This window comes from Artibeus jamaicensis, unplaced genomic scaffold (genome assembly GCF_021234435.1).
Source record: "Artibeus jamaicensis isolate MK-2021 breed Jamaican fruit bat unplaced genomic scaffold, CSHL_Jam_final contig_867, whole genome shotgun sequence".
Lineage (NCBI taxonomy): Eukaryota > Metazoa > Chordata > Mammalia > Chiroptera > Phyllostomidae > Artibeus > Artibeus jamaicensis.
In genome coordinates this window covers 6,022,845-6,044,578 of record NW_026521995.1, presented here as the reverse complement: position 1 = coordinate 6,044,578, position 21,734 = coordinate 6,022,845, and the positions used below count along the sequence as shown (strand labels likewise).

The 21,734-nt window shown below is 38.0% G+C and overlaps 1 protein-coding gene and 1 pseudogene across 3 annotated transcripts in view; both read left to right on the top strand.

Annotated features, from left to right (window-relative positions):
• The window catches only part of PRTFDC1 (phosphoribosyl transferase domain containing 1), an 89,345-nt gene that overhangs the window by 13,707 nt on the left and 53,904 nt on the right, over positions 1–21,734 (top strand). The window lies entirely within an intron of this gene.
• Positions 14,047–15,749, top strand: LOC119034690 (proteasome subunit alpha type-4-like; annotated as a pseudogene).

The following is a 21,734-nucleotide window of genomic DNA, read 5'->3' as shown; positions in this document are numbered from 1 at the left end:
AAGGAAGCCCATAGGGACAATGAGTCGGCAAGTGGGATAGACAAGCCCAGGGAACTTGCAGTGGAAGGCCCTTCCATCAGTCTGTGCCCAGCTCTCTTGGCCACCACTGAACTGAATTGAAGGAGATTATTCTCCAAAGACATCATCCCCTTAGCCTTTCCCTCTTCTCTCTATGATGTTACCTTTTGTGATGCTTTTTGATTCAATGTATGTAAATTACTAACACTGGCTTCACAATCAGGTGAGGAGCTGTTGGAGTCGAAACAATGAAAGTATTCACATTGATTAAACTGCCTTGCGCATTTAATTCCCTGTTTGAATTGGCTTTCTACCGCTCCATGACAAAATCACCATGAACCTAGAGGCTTAAACCAGCACTCACTGATCTTATAGTTCCTCTAGTTCAGAACCCCGGGCATGGGTTCTCTGCTCAAAGTCTTCCCAGGCTGAAATCAAGGTGTCAGCCGGGACTTTGGTCTCATCTGAGGTTTGGAGTCCTTTTCCAAGATAACTGGCTTTTGGCAGAATTCAGGTTCTGTTTCCCTGCTGCCTCTAGGCTGGAGACCTCTCAGCTCCCAGAGGCTGCCCTGGGCCTTTACCTGGAGACTCCCCCTGGCAGTCCACAGCATGGAGGGAGACCCTCTTTCAAAGGCCAACCTGGTTAGGGCAGGCCTAGCCAGGATAAGCTCCCTTCTGATGAACTCAGAGTCAGTTCAGCAGTGTCCTGATCATGGTAGTGGATTCTCTTGGTATTTACAAGTCTCATCCACACTCAAGTGGAGGAGAATATAAAGGATGTGTATACCAGGGGAGAGGAATGGGGTGGGGACATCTTAGAATTTTGCCCACCCCTCTCTGTGACTCAGTTTTCTCAGCTATAGAACAGCTGGCAAATGATTTCTAATTTCTCAGGCCAGGATAAAGCTGTCTTTTGCAGACACCTTAACCATAATTTACTGTTGCCATTGTCTCTTTGAAAACCTTTTCTCTCTTTAGGTTCCTTTCATCCTGGATTAAGTAGCTGTGCTTCCTTCTTATAAGCTTTTTTTTTTTTTAAAGCTCATTTACTTGGCTCTGATCCTCAATATATTTTTCCAAGCAAACAGGTTACTAAAATTTTTTTTAAATCTTTTTAAAATTAAAGTCAGCTTTATTGAGGTATAATTTACATGCAAGGGAATTCATCTCTTTTAGTTTATAGTTCTGAGGTTTGACAATAGCATGTGGTCATGTAAATCACCACAGTCAAGATATAGAACAGTTTCTTACCCCAAGAAAAATAACCTTGTGTTCTTTGAAGTCAACCGCTTCCCTAACTCCCAGGCCCTGGCAACCACTGATATATTTTCTGTACTTAGAGTTTTGCTCTTTCCAGAATACCATATAATGTAATCATATGCCATGTAGTCTTAGTAAATCTAAATCTTAGCATAATTCATTTGAGATTCATTCATGTCATTACATGTACCAGCAGTTCATTTCTTCTTTTGTCAAGTAGGATTTCACTATGTGCATATACCACAGTATCAGCTAAAAGATATTTAGTTTATTTCCTTGTCAAGGTCAGTACGAACAAAGCTGCTACAAATATTCACACACAGGTTTTTGTGTGTACTTATGTCTTAGATTCTCTTGAGATTGCTGGTCATATGATGAGTGTATAAAAAAAATTGCCAAACTCTTTTCCTAAGGTTGAATAATTTTCCATTCCCACCTGCAGTAGATAAGATTGGCAACTCTTTCACATTTTCAGCAGCACTTAGTATTGCCAATTTTTTCTTTATTTTTTGTTTATTTTTTTATCTTACTCATTCCAATAGGTAATGGTATCTCATTTTGGTTTTAATTTGCTTTTCCCCATTGAATGATAATATTGACGATAATTTTATTTGCCTATTTGCTATTCATCATGCCCCTTTGATGAAGTGTTTATTCAAATACCTTCCTCCTTGTTAAAACTGGGTGGCTTATTTTCTTATCGTTGAATTTTGAAAGTCCTTTATATATTTTTGGCCACAAATACTTATTAGATAAAGGAATATATATATTTGAGTGTATTTTGAATACATTTTCCAGCTGGCGGGTTGCTTTTTCATTTTTATAACTGCTTTTTATTCAAAGAGCATGCTTTAAAAATTTTTATAAACTCCAGTTATCAATTTTTTCTTTTGTAAATTATGTTTTTTTTTAATGTATCTATGTAACCTGTGCCTAATTCAAGGCCACAAAGATGTTCTCTGTTTTCTTTGAGAAGTTTCATGATTTTAGATTTAAAACTAGGTCTGTGGTTCATATTGTGTTAGTTCATATGGCAGAGGTCAAGGTTCTCTCTTTTTTTTCAAGTGAATGTCCAGTTATCCCAGGATCATTTGACTATCAACTGACTGTGTGTGAGTCTATTTTGGAACATTCTCTCCAGTTCTGTGCAGGTCTGTGCTTGTGCTTTGGTCAGTGTCCTGCTGTGTAGATCATTGTAGCTGTACAATGAGTCTGAGAACCAGGTAGCATGTGTTCTCCCAACTTTGTTCTTTTTTTTATAACTGTTTTAGTTATCCTACTTTATTGCCTTTCCATATACATTTTAAATGTTGATTTCTGCAAAATAACCTGTTAGAATTTTTGTTGTTTTGACTCTGCAGATCAATTTAGGGAGAATTAAAATCTTAACATTATTTAGTCTTCAATCCATGGACAAGGTATACTTTCCAACTTATGTAGGTCTTATTTAATATCAGTTGTTTTCTAGTTTTCAAGAGTCAGATCTTAGACGTACCTCTTAGGCTTATACCTAAATGTTTAATTTTTGGTCCTATTATAATTGATAAGTTTTTCTTTGAATTTTAATTTCCAATTGTTTATTGCTTGTATATATTGTAGAAATACTGTTGATTTTATATATTGAAAACTGACTTTTCAAAATTCTTATTAATGCCAACAGTGTTTTTGTAGATTCCTTTGGATTTTTTATAAAGAAAATAATTTCTTCTGTGAATAGAGATGGTTTTACTTCTTCCTTTCTAATTTATATAGTTTTAATTTCTCTTTATTGCCTTATTGTACTGGCTAGTAGTTTCTACACAATATGACCAGTGTTGCTGAAACTAACAATGTTACAGCATTGTAATCCATGTCAGATGAAATAAAATTGCTATAATCTCTCACTGTCCATTTCTTTAAAAATCCTATCTATTTTGTCAATGTGTTAACCTAGAGGCACACATTCTAACATTTATTAGTAGTCATTAACACTTACTAACACTTAATACTGCTGTTCACTCATGTTTATGTTATACTAGTTCAGAACAGACATTTGTAATTCTAAAACTCCAATAATATTGTGATCATTATTGCTGCATCTAGACTGATATTTTCAAATCAACATATTTTTCCTGGGAATATGGATGTGGGGACCCTCACCCAGGGTTCTGATGGAGGAAGACAATGCTAGACTTAAAATCTTCTCCAGCCTCATCCTTTCTACACACTGTGTATTTTAGCTTTCATCCCCACACTTGCATCTTGTAGGACGCAGGAATGATGTGGTGTCTTTCTCTTCCCTTCTAACCAAATGTCTATCACCAGAGTGACAGACCATCTCCTAAGAGATTACCTGACACAAATATCCATAGAAATGGTGGAAAAATCATAAGCATAGTCTAGGGTACAAAGGGAACAGTTTTTTTTTCTCATAGCACATAAACTGTCCTCATCCAGAGATGAATTAATTGCTGTGTCTGGTTAGGCTTGAGAGGACCTTCTTTAACATACTTGAGCAATTTCAACATTCCTGAGGGCAGAGACCTATTATAAAAACCAGACTAATAAACATCACCAAATAAGGGGAGCAGGACTAGGTCATTTTCCTCTGAGGCTGCTTGGTGCTCCTGCATACCTTCAAACCTATTCACAGGGAGCAGACATCTCCAAAACATCTCATCAGGAACAATGGCCACTGAAGTTTTCTTTTTCCTCCTTTAGAAATTTCTGGAGGGAGATCAGGAGTCTGTGTACTGTTATGGATTCTGGTAAAAAGCAATGGGTAGTTTTACCCTCTCCTACCTTTCTGCTCTGTGGTTCTTTTTAAATTTCTTTTTTGATGGGGGAAAAAGATAAAGTTCAGTTAACTTGGAGGCACAATTTCTCTCCTGGCAGCCATCACAGTAGGAGCTCTTTCCCCAGGAGGGTCTCATTGTTCGATGCCCTTCCCTGTTTACTAAGGGACCTTCCTGGGGCATCGATGGCTCCAAACATCTCAGGGCCTCAGGCAATGTGACTTTTCCTTTTGTTAAATTCCCATAAGACAGGAAACAAATTTACATGAATGATAGCAATCTAGACAAAGATATTTAGAAATTAGCATTGGGCTAATTCATTGCAGGGGGGCAACTTTTTCCTATTCTTTAATGAAAATGAGGGCATTGGCAACCTGAATTCCTTAATATTCAAGTTTTTCTTACCCCCTTTCTCTTTTTCTGCTTCCTTCTGTCTTTCCACTAACGTTTATTCAGCACTTGCAATATGAATATATTGTCTCATTTAGTCTTAACTACAAATCCTGCCAACATATCTCTCATCTCTTCTTTTATTGATGAAGAAAAGGAGGCTCAGATAAGATAACTGGCTTGCCTAGTGCGACGCAGCAATAACCAGGAGAAATGGCCTCAGAGCCCAGACTCACCAGCCTTTCAAGCCTGTGCCCTTTGCAGCACATCGACATTTCCGGCAGAATTTTCATGTCAATATGTTTGTTAACACTGATAAAGGAGTTAGTTATATTTTCTCCTAAAATACATGTCAGAGAAACATTAAGTACCCGCATACAATTATTTTGCTCATTAGGTAATAATTTGTCTTTATAAAATGATGACCTTAATTGAGAAAGTCTACAAGTTGTATGTGAGAGAGAACGAATTACATGTATGACATCTCATAGGCACATAAGTGGCTACAGTTTGTAACTTATAAGATCAACAAATTTGTGCAAGTATTCAGTATTTATTTAAAAAAATGATCAAATGCCATTTTTTTCTCATCAGGGTGTATTTAGCTATGAGGCCTAGTTTTTCAGCTGCTCTAATCCAAGGATGCATTACATCTCATGAATGCCTTTTTGTGTTAGCACTACATTACACATTTGAAAATTTTTTTCCTACACTAATACATTCATGTGGATTAACAGATCAAAAAGAGAGAATTTGATCGTGGCAATTTTATGGAATAGACAACTTGAAAACCCCTTGCTACAAAAATGCTATGTGAAATATAATTTAAAGGCCTTTTCAATGCTTGCTGGAGTTCACAACAAGGGAAAGGGTACCTTAGCGGCAGAAATGAAGTATCTGAGAATCAAAGTGTAAGTGTGCACTGTGGCCTCCCAGGAGTAGGGTTGCGGAGGAGTGTTGGCCTCAGTAATCAGGTTCCCACATCCATGCAGAGGAGACAGATGATAGAGCTTTGGCCCCACATGAAATGGGCAGTTCAGTGAGACCCTCATGTAAAGCCCGTGCCTTCAAAGATGTTTTCGCCCTTGGTGAAAAAAGCCACCCATTAGTAATGAGAGATGCAAAGAAACCGGCTTGTCCTTCTTCACCTGGGCTGTAGTGGAAAAGTAAACTATACCCCTTGGGAATTTTTAAACATGAATATGTACCACATGCGAATTTGAGATTTTTAATTTACTTTACCTGCACAGCTTGGGAAACCCCCACCAGAGTATTTACTATTAAAATTGATTGCAGGCTGAAATAACCCCCACCCGGGCGCCTGGTAGAAGCAAGTTGCGAACCAGTCTAGAGGGAGCACCACGACCTAGGCAGGGCTCTTACAGATAAGCTTCACTTAACTTGCACTCACAAACCCAAAGCAAAAAGCATGAAAGCAATCCACATGGGCAAGATCGGCTACCTAAAATAAATAGCAGAAATAGATAAGCAAACTGTCTTAAAAAGAATATAAAATGATTCTATTTAATATGGCTAAAGACATAAATGTCAGTATTTAAAGAAAAAGTAAGATAACATGAGAAGAAAAGATAAAAGGACTTTTAGAGCCCTGACCAGTATGGCTCAGTGGGTTGGGTGGTTCCCCGCAAGGCAAAAGTTTGCTGATTTGACTCCTGGTCAGGGCACACACCTACCTGGGTTGAGGGTTTGGCCCCTGGTAAGGGCATGAATGATAGGCAACCAATCTATGTTTCTCTCTGACATCAATGTTTCTCTCTCTGTCCCTTCCCCTCACTCTAAAATAAATACCATATTTTGCTGTGTATAATGCACACTTTTTTGCCCAAATTTTTGAGGGAAAAATAAGGACATATATTATATATGGAAATTAGTACTAAAACACTGGTGTGCATTATACACAGCAAAATATGGTAAATAAAATCTTTTAAAAAAGAATTTTTAAAAGTAATGAATGTCTAGCAATGAAAAAGGTAATAACTGAATGGATAAGATATGCAACAACAAATCAAGCAACAGGATATGCAGAAGATTGAATATTATTATGGATGTGAATTTTGAACTAGAAGATAAAGCAGAGAAAAATTATTCAGAAAGCAGCATGGATATAAGAGAAGGAAAATAGGAGATATGAAAGACTGAATAAAAAGACCCAAAATATGTCAATGGGAATTCTAATAAGGAAAGACTATAGAGAATTGAGTAATTTTTTATAAGTTAAGGCCTAATCATATTCTAGAGTTGATAAATATTCAGATTCAGGAAGTATAGTGAGACTAGACACGACAGTCGAACTAAGAAAAAAAGTCAAATAATAGATTGTAAAGGCAAACAAGGACGAAAGAAAAATTGCCTCTGTAGGTGTTACCACTATGCAATCAGCAGTCTTATCAAAGGCAATCATGGAAATCAGAAGGCAGGGTGTAGTATTGTCAACATACTGAGAGAAAGTAACTGTTAACTCAAGTGTGAGTGCCAGTGAACGACATCAGTAGTCTCATTCTGAAAGTTTCCTGGGAGCAGATGCTGGCTAAAAGCACCTTCTGAGGGGTATATTTTAGTAAGAATAAAATTGAACCCAAAAGAATGAATGTGATACAAAGAAGTTAACAAGCATGTAGGTAAATCAGAAAAGTTTTGATTATTTAAAATAATAGTTGATGAAACAATAATAGTGATTATGATGCATTTTGGTGGTAAAACAAAGAAGAATTAAAATACCAGTTCTACTCAGTTGTAAATGATCACAGTAAAACATTCTACTGTCCTTTTACTCTTTAGGAGAAGCATAGAGATGTTCATGACTTGGGAACTTTAACTTAGGCATACCTTTAAAAGGTTAAGGGTATCCAACGAAAGAATAGAAATATTGTGTATGTTATGTTTAACCTCCAAGTAGGTAGAGGATGAAAAGTAATAAGGAAAACTTAAAACTTGATTGATTTTTTAATAGTAGACAGAAAATGAGAAACAATTAAGTAGCCTCATTATACCCATTCTACAGAGAAGGAACTGAAACCTGAAATGTTAAGTAACATGTGCAAAGTCAAAGGGCTTGTAAATGGAGGATCTAATATTCAAATCCAAGTTCAACTCCAGAGCCCACGACTGAGAGCATTAAAACATGCTGTCTCTGTAGAGATGTGTTGATGTGTTGGGATGTATTAGGCTGAAGGAGGAAATTTTCACCAGATGAATCAGGATTATTTTTCTGTGAACTTAATTTTGATCCTTACTGAACCTGGTTAAGCCAGCTCCCATAATTCCTCGAAGAATGGCAATATCTCTAAATAAACAACTGCTCGTTTTTCTGAGATATTTTGTTACATTAGTAAACTATGGAGAATTACCTTCCAAGAAAATAAATAATATTGACACTTGGTTTTCCTGTAAGTTACGGGAGACTAGAAATTTCTTTTCCTCTTTCCCCCTACACCATGGAGGTTTCCCACAGATATGAACCTTGGTGACACTTGCTGCCTCTCTGGGTTCACTTCAAACTGCCACTCTTGGGAAACCAAACCCAGCAGAAGTGCACAGAAACCCCTGAGAGACAAGCTCCCTACCAACTCCCAAGGGTCTAGGAACCTGAATCAAAGAGAAACAGAGGTAATTCAGCTGCCCCTTGGCTACCCAGTTTAGTGTGTTTTGACAAAGCTGTTTTGGGGAAGGGATGGGAGGCCTTTTGGAATATCTATGCTAAGGGGCTTGGGAACAGAGAACTACAAGGATTTCAGAAGTTGGCAGGGAGTGGATGTCAGCCCATGACTTCTCAGCCATCCTGGTGACAAATTTTTGTATGGGGATGCCAACTTTTCCCCCCTTTATTCCCTCTTAAACGTCACCCTCAATTAAAGGTTTATTATATACAATCCAGTGTGAGGATAAATTACAAGTCAGGATGCAGTACTTAACATTTCTTTGCTTTCCACCAATTTTGCTCTGAGCAAAATAAAATCTTCATTGAACTTTGAGGCTTTAAAAACTAAAGAGAAGTTTTATTTTAAGCAGCTGCAGTTGCCCGAGATCCCTCCCCTATGCTGTTGGAACATGCACTGCTTTGTATTAATTGATACTTCCTGTCTGTTGGCAGCACCAAGAAAACGCTTTCTGGAGATAAAATACAATCCAAAATGTGGCTGCAGTAAGACTGAGATTTGCCATGCCAGGGATGTGAGCCCCTGGGGAAGCTGGCATCTCCATTAAAGAGGCTCATGAGAGCTAAGGGTTGGCCACAAACCTAATCCCTTGAGAGAAAAGCTAAAATATATGCTTTTTCTCTCTCATTCCCATAGTTCAGAACTAAGGGTCTACAGCAATGATTGATGATCTATGCTAATGAGGACAGATAAGCTAGACTGAGCATCCTTCGTTTTAGTGAGTAGTTTTTACTTTGCTCTACTAGAGGACTCTCACTGAACTTCTTTCATGTGATAGGGGACCTTGAGATGAATGACCCCTTTTCTTTTAGAGACAGAAAGCCCACCTTTTTCAGAGTCCCATCTTGTACATAGATGAGGAGAAGGACTCCTCATCTTTGGAGACAGACAGGTGGAAATGAGAGGTCCCCTGTTCTTTGGGGTTGCTGAATGGGTCCAAGACAGGTATATGTCTGTGCATGTTTATTTATAATTTATATATGTCTCTCTCTATATATAATTTGTGTGTATGTGTATATATATTGTCTTTATAATAACTAATAATGTTTCTTTCTTTATTTATTTTTGTTTTTTAATTGTTGTTCAATTACAGTTGTCCCCATTACTCTCTCCTGCCCTACCCACTGCCACTTCCCACCTTCAATTCTCCCCTCCATTGCGCCATTGCCTTTGTCCATGGGTCCTTTATACATGTTCCTTGATGACCCTTTCCATTCTTTGTCCTGTTATCCTCCTTCCCCCTCTCCTCTGGTCACTGTCTGTTTGTTCTTTATTTCCATGTCTCTGGTTATATTTTGCTCGATTGTTTGTTTTGTTGACTAAGTTCCACTTATAGGTGAGATCATATGGTATTTGTCCTTCACTGCCTGGCTTATTTTACTTAGCATAATGCTCTTCAGTTCCATCCATGCTGTCATGAAGGGTAGGAGTTCATTCTTTCTTTCTGCTGAGTAGTATTCCATTGTGTTCAGTGTACCACAGTTTTTTGATCCACTGATTTACTGATGGGAACTTAGGCTGTTTCCAGCACTTGGCTATTGTAAATTGTGCTGCAATGAATACTGGGGTACACAGGTTCTTTTGAATTGGGTTTTTAGGATTCTTAGGGTGTAATCCCAGCTGTTTGTGTGTATATATATATATTTTTTTTAAGTAGAAAGGGAGGAAAACTAAAGGAATAGGAAAGAGAAGATAAGAGACCAAAGAAATTATAAAACTTTCCACATTTCATTAAATTTAAGACATAATAGATTTTAAAGTACGCCATTATTTACATACCACTAAAAAAAGAAAAACTGCTATAAATTAAACCATGACCTGACATGGATTATAAGATGCATCCTGCTTTGGGGTACGTTAAAATGGGAAAAAATATACCACTTGAAACTGATGAACTGGTAGTTCCCCCCTTTTTTTGCAACATCATTTGCAGGTGTTCAAATAGCTGAAATGTGACAGCAAAGATTGTCTTTGAACTTTGGTTATTCTTTAATCTTGGGTCCTGTAATATTATCCCAGTGCTCTTTTGCAAATGGTGGGGTATTCCTTTGAGGCTGCAGATTTTTTCCACTTAGTATCTAAAAAATTTTTAACTTCCTCATACTACTTTTTCAAACTTCAAAGGGAAAGATAGATACTAAAGAATAAATCAGAGAGAGGCCTGGGTGGTTTGAATCAATCCACATAAATTCTTAAAATTAATCAACAGCATTTATGAAAACCAGAACATAATTTCTTTGCAACCTCTGGAAATAGATGCTGAACCATCTGTCATGGTCATACGTGTCCTGAAGCAAAGAGTGTTGACATGACCTGTTTTGTCTTTGACCTTTAGTCCTTAAGATATATTTACTACTAGCTTTCAGCATGAATGGGTGAAAAAAATTGGCATGAGGCAAATCTCTATTTCAGCTTAGAAGAAATCATTTAGCTTTTCCTAGATAGTTCTAGGAAAGTTATTTTACTTTGAGATTTTTGATTCAATTGAATAAAAGATTTTTTAAAAAGTCAAACCATAGCCTATTTTTATTTATTTTTCAATTTTATTTTTCAATTGCAGTTTACATTTACTATGATTTTGTATTAGTTTCAGGTGTAGAGCATTGCAGTTAGACAATCATGTACAAAGCCTGTTTTTATAATGAGGTGAATGGTGGGGCTTATAGCAACATTTTTAGTTATCATTCTTTACTATTTTTATTTTGTAAATATCTATACATTTTATTATTACACATTCTTCATTTTAATCCTCACCCAAGAACATTTTTTATTACTTTCAAGGGAGAGAGGAAAGAGGAGAGAACGTGAGAAAGAAATGTTTACGTGACAGACAAATATCAATTGGTTGCCTACCATAGGTGCCTGGACCGGAGACCAGAACTCACACCTAGGTACATGACTAGGTCGAACCCGTAATATTTCAATTACCGCAGAATAACCTAACCAACTGAGCCATACTGGCTAGGGCTTAATATACATTCTTTGTACTCAGATGCAGTTGTCTATAAAGATACTTATTAAAGAATTTATCTTTTCTTATGAAAAGCAAACACTGAGAGGGCAAGTAAGAGAATAATGCAGAAGTAATTATTAAATTACTGAGGCAGACAAATTTTCAGAGACCACTCTGGAGATAAAGCTGTGCTTAAATCAGTGACTGCCACAGGCTGGGGTTGAATCTGGGCTAAGGAACATGACCCAGCCTGGAGTGGGGTGTGTTGGGAGCACACTCTGCTACCAGTGCAAGTTGAAGTCCAGTGCAGCACACAGTTAAGAGATGGGATGAAAGATGACACCTTTAAGAGCTACAAAAACTAGGCTGGTTGTATCAGCAAGCTTGTGTTTTACTATTGGTTTGACTATTAGTAAAATCTAATATTCACTGAGTACTTTTATATTATGGCCTACTATTGTTCTAAATGCATTATAAGTATTAACTCATTATACCCCCCACAAGACCCCTATGAAGTTGGTGCTACTAGTACCCCTTTTTATAGGTGAGGACATAGAAGCCAGAGAGGTTAGTTGGAGCCCCTAGAACACATGACTAGAAAGTGGAAGTTGATCAGACTCCCAAACTAGGGCCTTTAACTTCAACACTGTTGCTGCCTGTTGAAGCTATGGGTGAGAAAAAGGGTCTCAATGCCTAGGAGGTGGACAAGCAGGAGAAGGGAGCTTCCCAATTTTCTAGGAGTGCTGGGTGAATTTCCGGGAAGGGGCTTGGACCTTAAAGACAGGACAAGGCAAATACCCAGCACACATGAAGGCCTCTGGATCTTGAGAACAAGGCAGAGCGCCAAAGCCAACAGGAGAGGCAAATACTGAGTCATGGGGCATTAGGCTCTGTTGCCTGCCAACTGTTCCAGAGTTCCAATCCCATCTAACTTTGGGTTTGTTTCTAGAGATTTGCTGAGGCTGAGCTAGTAGATGAGGTGGGGGCTAGGGTGAAGTGACTTTCCTATTAGGAGAGAAGATTGCTGAACCTGGGAACTAGGCAGGACCTACCTGGCCCACCAGACAGTGTGCGCAGAGCAGTACTGATCCCATCAAATGCATCATGGTTCCAATTATAGCTCATGTCCCTGTATTGCCCCATTTAGCTTTCTCATGCATGCTCTGGTCCCTGGAACTTAGCATGCTGCATCTATATAATAAGAATGCTGTTAATCATTTTCATTTATTTGTACCAGTCCTTTCCCAAGAAGGACACAATGTGGTATTTTAAAATTATGTTCATATATTAATTATATATTACTATATTATAATACATTGATTATATAGTAGTTATATATTAATATATTATTATGTTATAATATATAATTAATATAGTAATGTATTAATTATATAATTTATTTTTTTTGGCATAAAACTAATTGCAAGCAGCAAAAATCCTTGCCCTTACTTTATGTTAGGGCTATTTTTAACCAACATTTTGTAACCAACATAAAATATAAAACCTAGCATCAAGGCCATAAAAGTCTATAAAATTACAAATTCCATATGTATTTTATGAAACACATGGGCTTTTTATGCTAAGAGAGTTACCAGGAAATCATTTGGATTTAGAGGGGAAAAAATAGTTGGATATAGTAAAATCACTCAGGCAAAGTATTTATGGGAAATTAATCACTTTAAAAATCTTTCATGATGGTCATTGTGCTATAATATGGTTTGAAGTTAATGTTTTTTTTCTCATTTTAGATTATGTAATGAGTTATTTTATGGCATGCATTTTCATTATTAAATATAATATTATTGTTAGCAATTTAGGTAATGTCAATTTATATTAAAATGTTTGAGACTCATAGCTTTCAAGGACAAGAATTATTTAATTTTATTTTTTATGAATTTGGCATTCAGTTAGAAGAAGTTTTGAAAATCTTTCTTTTTTTTAATTTATCTAGCATTATTTTCTTCTCAGCAACAGAAATGGAATCCAAACAGACATTGAAAAATTAGAGAATAATACCATGAAAACAGTATGACTCTTGGTGAGAAAAAGGGCACAATAATACATGAAGGGCCCTGTAGCTCATGCCACCAGAGAAATGACTGGGAAGAAATGCCTCAGGGAAAGGCTGGCCAGTCACAGTAGACCTGGAGTCTGATGAATCAGCAATGCCTTTGCTTAAAATGTCAGTCTAATACAGTAGCGGGAAGTGCTGGTAGGGATGTGTTATGCAGAAGCCCCAAATTACTTTCTGCTCTCTCCTAAGCTTCTGCTGAAAGTACTGAAATGGACTTCAGTGTCCTACTGACTTCTGCATGTTGTTTTTGTTGAAGACTTTCTTCAAATTAGGAAAGGTACTAACTGGAAGGGACAGTCAAAGCTGCTCCAACTAGAATTCTGGTACGGGAGCACTTCTGAAGTTCACCATGGCCCGTGTTTAAGAGATCTAAGAAGTGCAAATGTATTCTGTTACCTCTCCTCCTCCTATTAAGATAATTTCTTAACATGTAACTAGGTTTTTTCCCTTATTCCACTGCTTTCTGAGCCCAAGTCACCCAGAAGGATACTAGTTATGCCTGTTGCTTAATTCCTTAAATTACTTTTAACTGTTGTTGAATTACAGAAAGAAAAATACTGGATTATGAAGGAAACACATCCTAGCTTTCTATCTTTATGTAAAGCAAAATCCACTCACTTTTAATGCAGATCAATTTGGACCAGCAAACAGGAATAAAGCCTTAGATGTTTTTAGATAGTGTTGCTGTAAGGATTAGAATTGTTAGTAATTTTAGAAGATGAATGAGTATATTTTCATTGGAAAACCATTATGTAAATTCAGTTTGTTTCTTTTATTGGATAAATTTAAACACATTTTAAATGGATTAATGTAGGCTTTTCCCAAAGATAATGATTTTTCTGTAAGCATCATTAAGCTATTACCTACATACAAAATACATATAGAATAGAATAAATAGAATAGAATAAATATCTCTAAATTACTTATACAAATTCTTAAATTCAGATCTCTTCATACAGGGTAGTTTCCTCCTGCTGAGTGAAGCCCTCTGTGTAGAGCTCAGTTCCAGGCTTTTTTCTCTAGAGCTATAAAGTTCAGAAAACACATCTCAGAGATATGACTCCAGGACCATTATATTTTCTCCAGGAGTTTGCTTGTATCAGACTGAATATGCCATGGAGGCAATTGGGCATGCAGGCACCTGTTTAGAAATTTAGCAAATGATAGTGTTTTGCTTGCAGCAGAATGACACAATATCCACAAGCTTCTTGATGAAGTCTTTTTTTCCAAAAAAATTTATGAGCTCACTGAGGACATGGCTTGCAGTGTGGCCAGCATAACTTCTGATGCTAATGTTCTGACTGATGAACTGAGAGGCTTGTTGCTCAAAGGTATTTATTACAGTATCAGGAGCCAATTCCTTGTGACTGGTTGGTTATAGCACTGTGTGATATCAAATGAAGTTATACACAGTTTGAAGGAAAACGTCCCTTTGGTGTCTCACTGCTCTCCACTGGCTGAGATAAGCATTATGGCTTTCAGCAATATCAAAGTGACCCTAGCCGAAGTCATGGGGGATGGAAAGCCACATGCATTGGAAATAATGATGCAACAGCCATGTCAACGTTCAAACAAAACTATAAAGGAGAAGTGACTCTGAAGTCAGCACTTGCTTAGCTATCGGAGTCCTCAGTAAGACCATGGATATGAGCAAACTTTCTGCTGAAAAAGTGAAAATTGCCACACTAATGAAAAAGAATGGAAAGATGGTCATTAGTCATCAGAGGGCTCAAACAGAAGGAAGAGGAACAGTTGATCAAAAAACATGAAGAAGAAGAAGCTAAGGGTGAGCATGAGAAGAAAGAAAGAGAACCAAAAGAAAACAATAAATAGAAGATGAAATTGAGGGCTTTATAACTTGTTTGGGCATCATGTCAATGGGAAAGCTGTCCTCTTCCACACTGAGAAAGCATTAGTTTTCTTAACCTGCACGGTGGAAAAGTAAGATGTTATCATCTGATTGAGCCCTTGATCTTTCTGTCAAGTTGAATGATGATTGCTCTTCATGGACCTTTTAATTCCCCTCTCTCTTCTTTGGGAATAAAACTTGGAAAGAATGGAAATGGTGAAGGAAAAACAAGGATCTTTCTACTATAATAGAACCATGCATGGGATTTTTAAAAGCTAAGTTATATCTATTCATATAATATATGATTGATTGATTCATATAATAATATCCATTCATCGACTACTGTGTAAAGTGCTTTATTAAGTGCTTTGCAAATATTAATACCAACCACAACCTGATGAGTTAGGTAACTATTATTATCCCCATTTTACCTATGAGAAAAGTGAGCCACAGAGAGCTTTAAAAGCTATTCCAAGATCACAGAACAGGTTGAGACTAAAACTGAGATGCAAAACTAGGCAGCCTGACTCAACAGCATGAAGGCCTGGCAAGGTCTCCACAATGCCTCCCAGAAGAAGGACCCCATGACTACAGTTCACTTGGACAGGCACTCAGTGTTCTGTCCTTTTCTTTCTTCTTTTATAAAATGATGAAGATCAGTAGGATCCCTGACAGTTTTGAATTTATATAACCTTTAAAATTATGGAATATCTGTAAAAATGGCAGATTGATGACACACATTTGATTTGCATTTCTCCACTAAAATGACATTTAAATTACATACACACACACACACACATATATATATATAGATAGATAGATAGAGAGAGAGAGAGAGAGAGAGAGAGAGAGAAAGATATAACAGTTTCCAAGATAATAGACCTAATGGCATGGAGGTGAACAGGATCCAAGTGCCTGCAGCACAGGGACAGCAAATAGCAAGTTAAGCAGGTTCTTGAGAGATTCGTTGCTCTGGAAAGTCAGGTGTAGCAGATAGTGGGCTGATGCCTATACAGACCATTTAGACTTCTGGTCACCCTACCTCACCTTGTCCGAAGTTAGGTAACTGCTTTCCTCCCCTCTCAACTAGCCCTCACCATCCCCCCATCTACTGTTGCAGGAAATTGAAGATTTATTTTTCAAAAAAAAATTAAGCAAAGAGGTACAAAAATGTGGACACCAAGTAAAGCAGAGGCCTGGGAGAATTGAGCTCAACTTTCTATATAAGATTTGGGAATATCATCCCCTACCTTAACAGCCCAGGACTATGACCACTGCCACTCCTACCTATGAGGTTTGAGAGTGAATATTCTTCTTTGAAGAAACTGGATGGTCCTGAAGTAAAGACCTCCACATGTTATTTATTGCCTTTGGGAGTTCTCCACTGAAAAAGACATGACCCCTCAGGGAACCCTGTAGAAAATACATCTGTTATTCTCTGACCTTAATGGATACATAACTCTTTCCAATCAGCTTTTCTGGTATCTTTTAAATAGGAAAAAAAAAAACCAAGAAAAACAGTCTCTAACATGGATGAGAAAGACCACACAAAACAGAACAAAAAACACATAAAGGGAACTCTAAGAAAAAAGAGATAAAGGAGGGAGAAGAAAACTTCAAAATATTTTATTTAACAATATTAAACATAAGAGACAAAATAAGATATTATATCTCTAAAGCCACAGCAAGACTCTGTAACAGAAACAGATGAGTAAGAGGAGAATAACATTTCTTGGAAGTCAAAAATATGTGCACTGCATCAGATACTCTTGCTTGCCCCTTTAACGGTCATCTCTGCGCCTGACCACAATTTCTGTCTCCCAGTACTGAGATTACTGATGCCAACGACTTGCTTTTCCAGCCTCCTTTGCACGTAAGAACTGGGCATTCAACACAGTAAAGGGAAGCCCACTGCATTGTATTCCCATAGGGAATGGTTTGTTTCCCTAATGAAAAACAAACAAACCCTGTGAGGAAATCTCTCTTGTTGTATCAAGATGTTTTGTCATAAAGTGACCCCTGGAACTGTGGCAATTGTGGGACCTCACTAAAACAAGTAAATGGCTTAGCTAATTACTGAGGATGGCGGAGAGGTAGGGGATACAGCCTGGTCCTCCAGGGCACCACTGAGCTCAGGAACTTACTTTGACCCTGATAGGACAGGGTAATGGGAAGAGGAACATATAGCAGTTAGACCATAAGGAAAGGTCCAAAGTTTAGGTTAAGGAGACATGAAGCCTTGTCAGAAAATAGGAGATGATGATACTGGAGGCTCTATGAGCACAAAATAGCCATACTTCAATCATTGAACAAAGAATATTGATCAAGTCCTGATGTAGGTGCTAGTGAGACAGGAGTAAACAAAATAAATTTCTTCCCATTCTGGAGTTCACATTCTAGGTAAAACAGACAGGAAATTAAAAATAAAACAAAAACAGGAACTATGAAATGTATCAAATAGTGAAAAATATTGTAGGGAATAATAAAGTTGGGTCAGAGAGATAAGATGGGTTAAAGTGTGTTGTGGGTGCAGTGGTCAGGGAACATAGTCTCTAACTGGGAGTCATTATAGTCTCTAACTGGGAGTCATTTAAAGCAGAGACTTGAAATTAACAGGAGAGCAAACCGTGTAGACAAGGAAAGCAAGTTCTGGGCAGAAGAAATAGCAACTGCAGTGGTCATTAGGTGAAAAAGTGCTTGGTATATCTGAAGAAAATCCAGAAAAGAGTAGCAAGGGAAGAATAACAGCAGATGATGTCAAAGAAGTAATGAAGGATAGAACCATGTTAAATCTGGCAGGCAAAATGTGGACTTTGCTTTTTGCTCTGAAGAGGTGGTATAGTCTTATGAGTGTTTTAGAAAACAAGTCTGTCTGTTGTGTTGAGAATGGAATGAATGGGGTAAAGGTTTAAGGAGGGACATTTGGAGGGTCTTTGCCATAATCATGGTATAATAGCTTGAACCAGGGTGGTTACTGAACAGGTGAGGAGAAGTATTTGTATTCTGTATGTATCTTACAGCAAAACCAGAACCATTAGCCAGATTGGCTGGTGGATTTACTGTTGCTTGTCAAGAATGACTCCAAAGCTTTGGGCCTGAGAAAAAGTAAGAACTGAGGTGCCATTTACTAAAATACAAGAGAGTGTAAAAAAGAGGTTTAGAAAGGAAAACAAATGTGGATATTTAACTTTATAAAAAACTTTGGACTTCTGGTCAAGATGAAGGTGTAGGTAAACATGCTCTGCCTCCTTGTGCAACCACAAAAAGGAATTACAACTAAATCTCAAAACAACCCAGAAGTATCAGAAAATTGAACTGTATGGAAATCTGACAACCAAGGATTTAAAGAAGCCACATTCATCCAGATGAAGAGGGGCAACGGAGATGCAGGTAAAGGGTGGAGAGGAGAGGAGAAGCTGTGTGGTGAGGAGAGGCAGCAGCAGCAGTGGTGGCAGTGGCAGAACAGGCATGGGTAGTCCCACAATGATGTGTGATGGGTAAAAATCAGGAGGGATACCTTGGGATCAAGCGATTCCAACCCCAGGCCAGACCTCACAGCCCATGGTTTCAGTTCTGGGAAGCTAAATCCCCATAACTTCTGGCTATAAAAACCAGTGGGTGTTGGGGCAGCAGAAGAAACCTCTGGATTTTTCAGAAAACTTCACTTAAAGGGCTGACACAGTCTTAAAACATAGGTAAACCCACCCACTCTGGGACTCAACACCAGGGAAACAGCTGGAAGGACACCAGTTGCATATGGGAAGTGGGTAAAGTGCCTGCAAATGGGGTGAGTGCAGGGTGAACTTCCAGATGCCAGGCAGTGACACAGTCCCCTCTCCAAGCCCTCCCCTGACACAGATCCACAAATTGGTGATGCTGGTTGCCCCAACCCTGGTGATTACCTAAGGCTCCACCCCACATAATTAACAGGTGCCTTTTACAGGGAGTCAAAGCAGCTCTATCTAATACAAAGAAACAAACACAGCGAGGCTGCCAAATTGAGAAGACAAATGAAACAACAGAATGAAATGCAAAAAAAAGAACTAAATGAAATGGAGATAGCCACCCTATCAGATACAGAGTTCAAAACATTGGTGATTAGAATGCTCAGAGAACTCAGTGAGTATGGCAACAACATAAAGGAAGAAATGAAGGTTACACTAAGTGAAATAAAGAAAAATCTACAGGGAACCAATTATAAGGGAAAGGAAGCTGGGATTCAAATCAATGATTTGGAACATTAGGAAGAAAGAAATATTTCAACCAGAACAGAAAGCAGAAACAAAAATTTAAAAAAAAACAAGAATGGTATAAAAAGACTCTCAGACATCTCCAAGCATGCCAACATCTGAATCATAGGGATGCCAGAAGGATAAGAGGAAGAGCAAGTAATTGAAAACTTACTTGGAAAAATAATGAGAGAAAACTTCCCTAATTTGGCAAAGGACATAGGCACAGAAATCCAGGAAGTACAGAGAGTCCCAAACAAGTTGGATCCAAAGAACACCACATCAACATACATCATAATTAAAATGCCAAAGGTTAAAGATAAAGAGAAAACCTAAAAGGACCAAGAGAAAAGCAAATAGTTACCTACAAAGGAGTTCCCATAAGACTGGCAGTCAATTTCTCAAAAGAAACTTTGCAGACAAGAAAGGACTGGCAGGAAATATTCAAAGTGATGAAAAGCATGGACCTACATACAACCTAGATTACTCTATCTAGCAAAACTATGATTTAGAATGGAATGGCAGATAAAGGGCTTCCCAGACAAGGTAAAGCTAAAGAAGTTCATCATCATCAAGCTATCAGTACATGAATTGTTAGCAGGGGTTTCCAACCTGTGGCCCATAGGCTACATGCAGCCCAGGATGGCTATGAATGTGGCCCAACACAAAATCATAAATTTACTTAAAATACTGAGATTTTTGTGTGTGTGATTATGTGTCATAATGTATTTAATGTGTGCTCCAAGACAATTCTTCTTCTTCCAATGGTACAGAGATGCCAAAAGGTTGGACACCCCTGTAAGGGATTTATTTAAGAAAAAGAAGATCAAAGCTATGAACATTAAAAAGGCAACAAATTCACAGCTATCAACAACTGAATCTAAAACAAAACAAAACAAAACAAAACAAAAACAAACTAAGCGAACAACCAGAACAAGAACAGGATCATGGGCATGGAGATCATTTGGAGGGTTATCAGCTGGGAAGGGGAAGGGGAAGAATGAGGGGAAAAGTGCAGGGAATAAGAAGTATAAATGGTAGGTAAAAAATAGGCAGGAGGAGGTTAAAAAAAGTACAGGGAATGGAGAAGCCAAAAAACTTATGTGCATGACCCATGGACGTGAACAAAGTGAGGGTTTTGCTGGAGGGAAGGATGGTACCTGGTGGAGGGAGGCAAAAGAGGAAAAAGTGGGACAAATGTAGTAATCAATAATACATACTAAAAAAAACCCTTTATGTTTGTTTTTGCACTGTTTCCTCTTGAACATCCAAGATAAGCAGTCAGTTGCATATAGCAACCTGGAGTTCAAGGAATGTGTTGCAGATGAAGGTAGTGCAGCAGGTCCTCGAAAGATGTCGTTTTATTATGATGTGAATAAGAGATAAAGAATCTGTTTCTCAGGCCACTGTGTGGAGTTTCCAGGTTCTCCCCATGTCTGCATAAGTTTTCTGTGGGTTCTTGGTTTCCTCCTACATTCCAAAGATGTGCAGTTAGGTGAACCATCGTGTCTAAATTTTCCTAGGTTAAGTGAGCATGGGTATACATGTTTAGCCCTGTGATGAAAGGGTGACCAGTCCAGGGTTGAGGGCCGCACCCTGAGCCCTTAGCTGCTGGAATAGACTCAGGCCACCCATGACTTGAACTGGAATAACAGGATGGGAAAATTAGCTTACTTGTTTTTATTAATTGTTCTTAAATGTATGCAGTGCTCACATTGATTTCAGTGTTTAATATTGGAAGTACTTGGGGTCTTTATTTAGAAATTTGGTAATATTTTTGTGACCAAAAATATGCCATCGGTTAAGTAACTCTTGTTTATATCAATTAGCTTGTGGTAAAATTGGCATACATAGTTCTGCTTAAAATTGCAGTTTCCAAGAACCTATAAAGATTGTTAAGTGAGGACTTATTGTTATGTGAAAGTGGTCAATATATAGTAGGGACTTAAAGCCATGATACAGGATCTGGTTACGTGGGGAGCGAGAATAAAAGGAGAAGTTATCTAAGGACTGAGCCCTGGGGCATCCCAATAATTAAAAAGTAGGAGGACAAGAAAAAACTAGCAAAGGATCCTCAAAAGGAGCAGCTTAGGGAAGCAGCTGATAGATCAAACAGGAATACTGAAAAATTGACCACCAGATTGAGCAAGGTCCAATTTGGTAGTAACCTTGACAAGGGCCCAGGTGTCTTTAGGATCAAAGAGGGAAGGACAGTGTCAGCAAATGATGATCTGTCAGCAAAAGCAGCTAATCTAGATAACCAGTCACAGGAAGTAGAGTGCAACCTTGAAAATGACTCCTTGCCCGGGAGGTGTGAGCAATTCTAACATTGCCTATGGATATATGGAAGCCAAAGGTGGGAAAGTATCATTCAAAGGAAAATGAGAAGCTCTGGTTTTACCATTTAAGTTGAATAGGTATGCTCTTTGCAGCTCATATTTATTCGGAAGCATGGTAAAGGAAGCTCTATGACCCATTTTTTCTGTCCAATTCTCAGAAGTCTTTGAAAA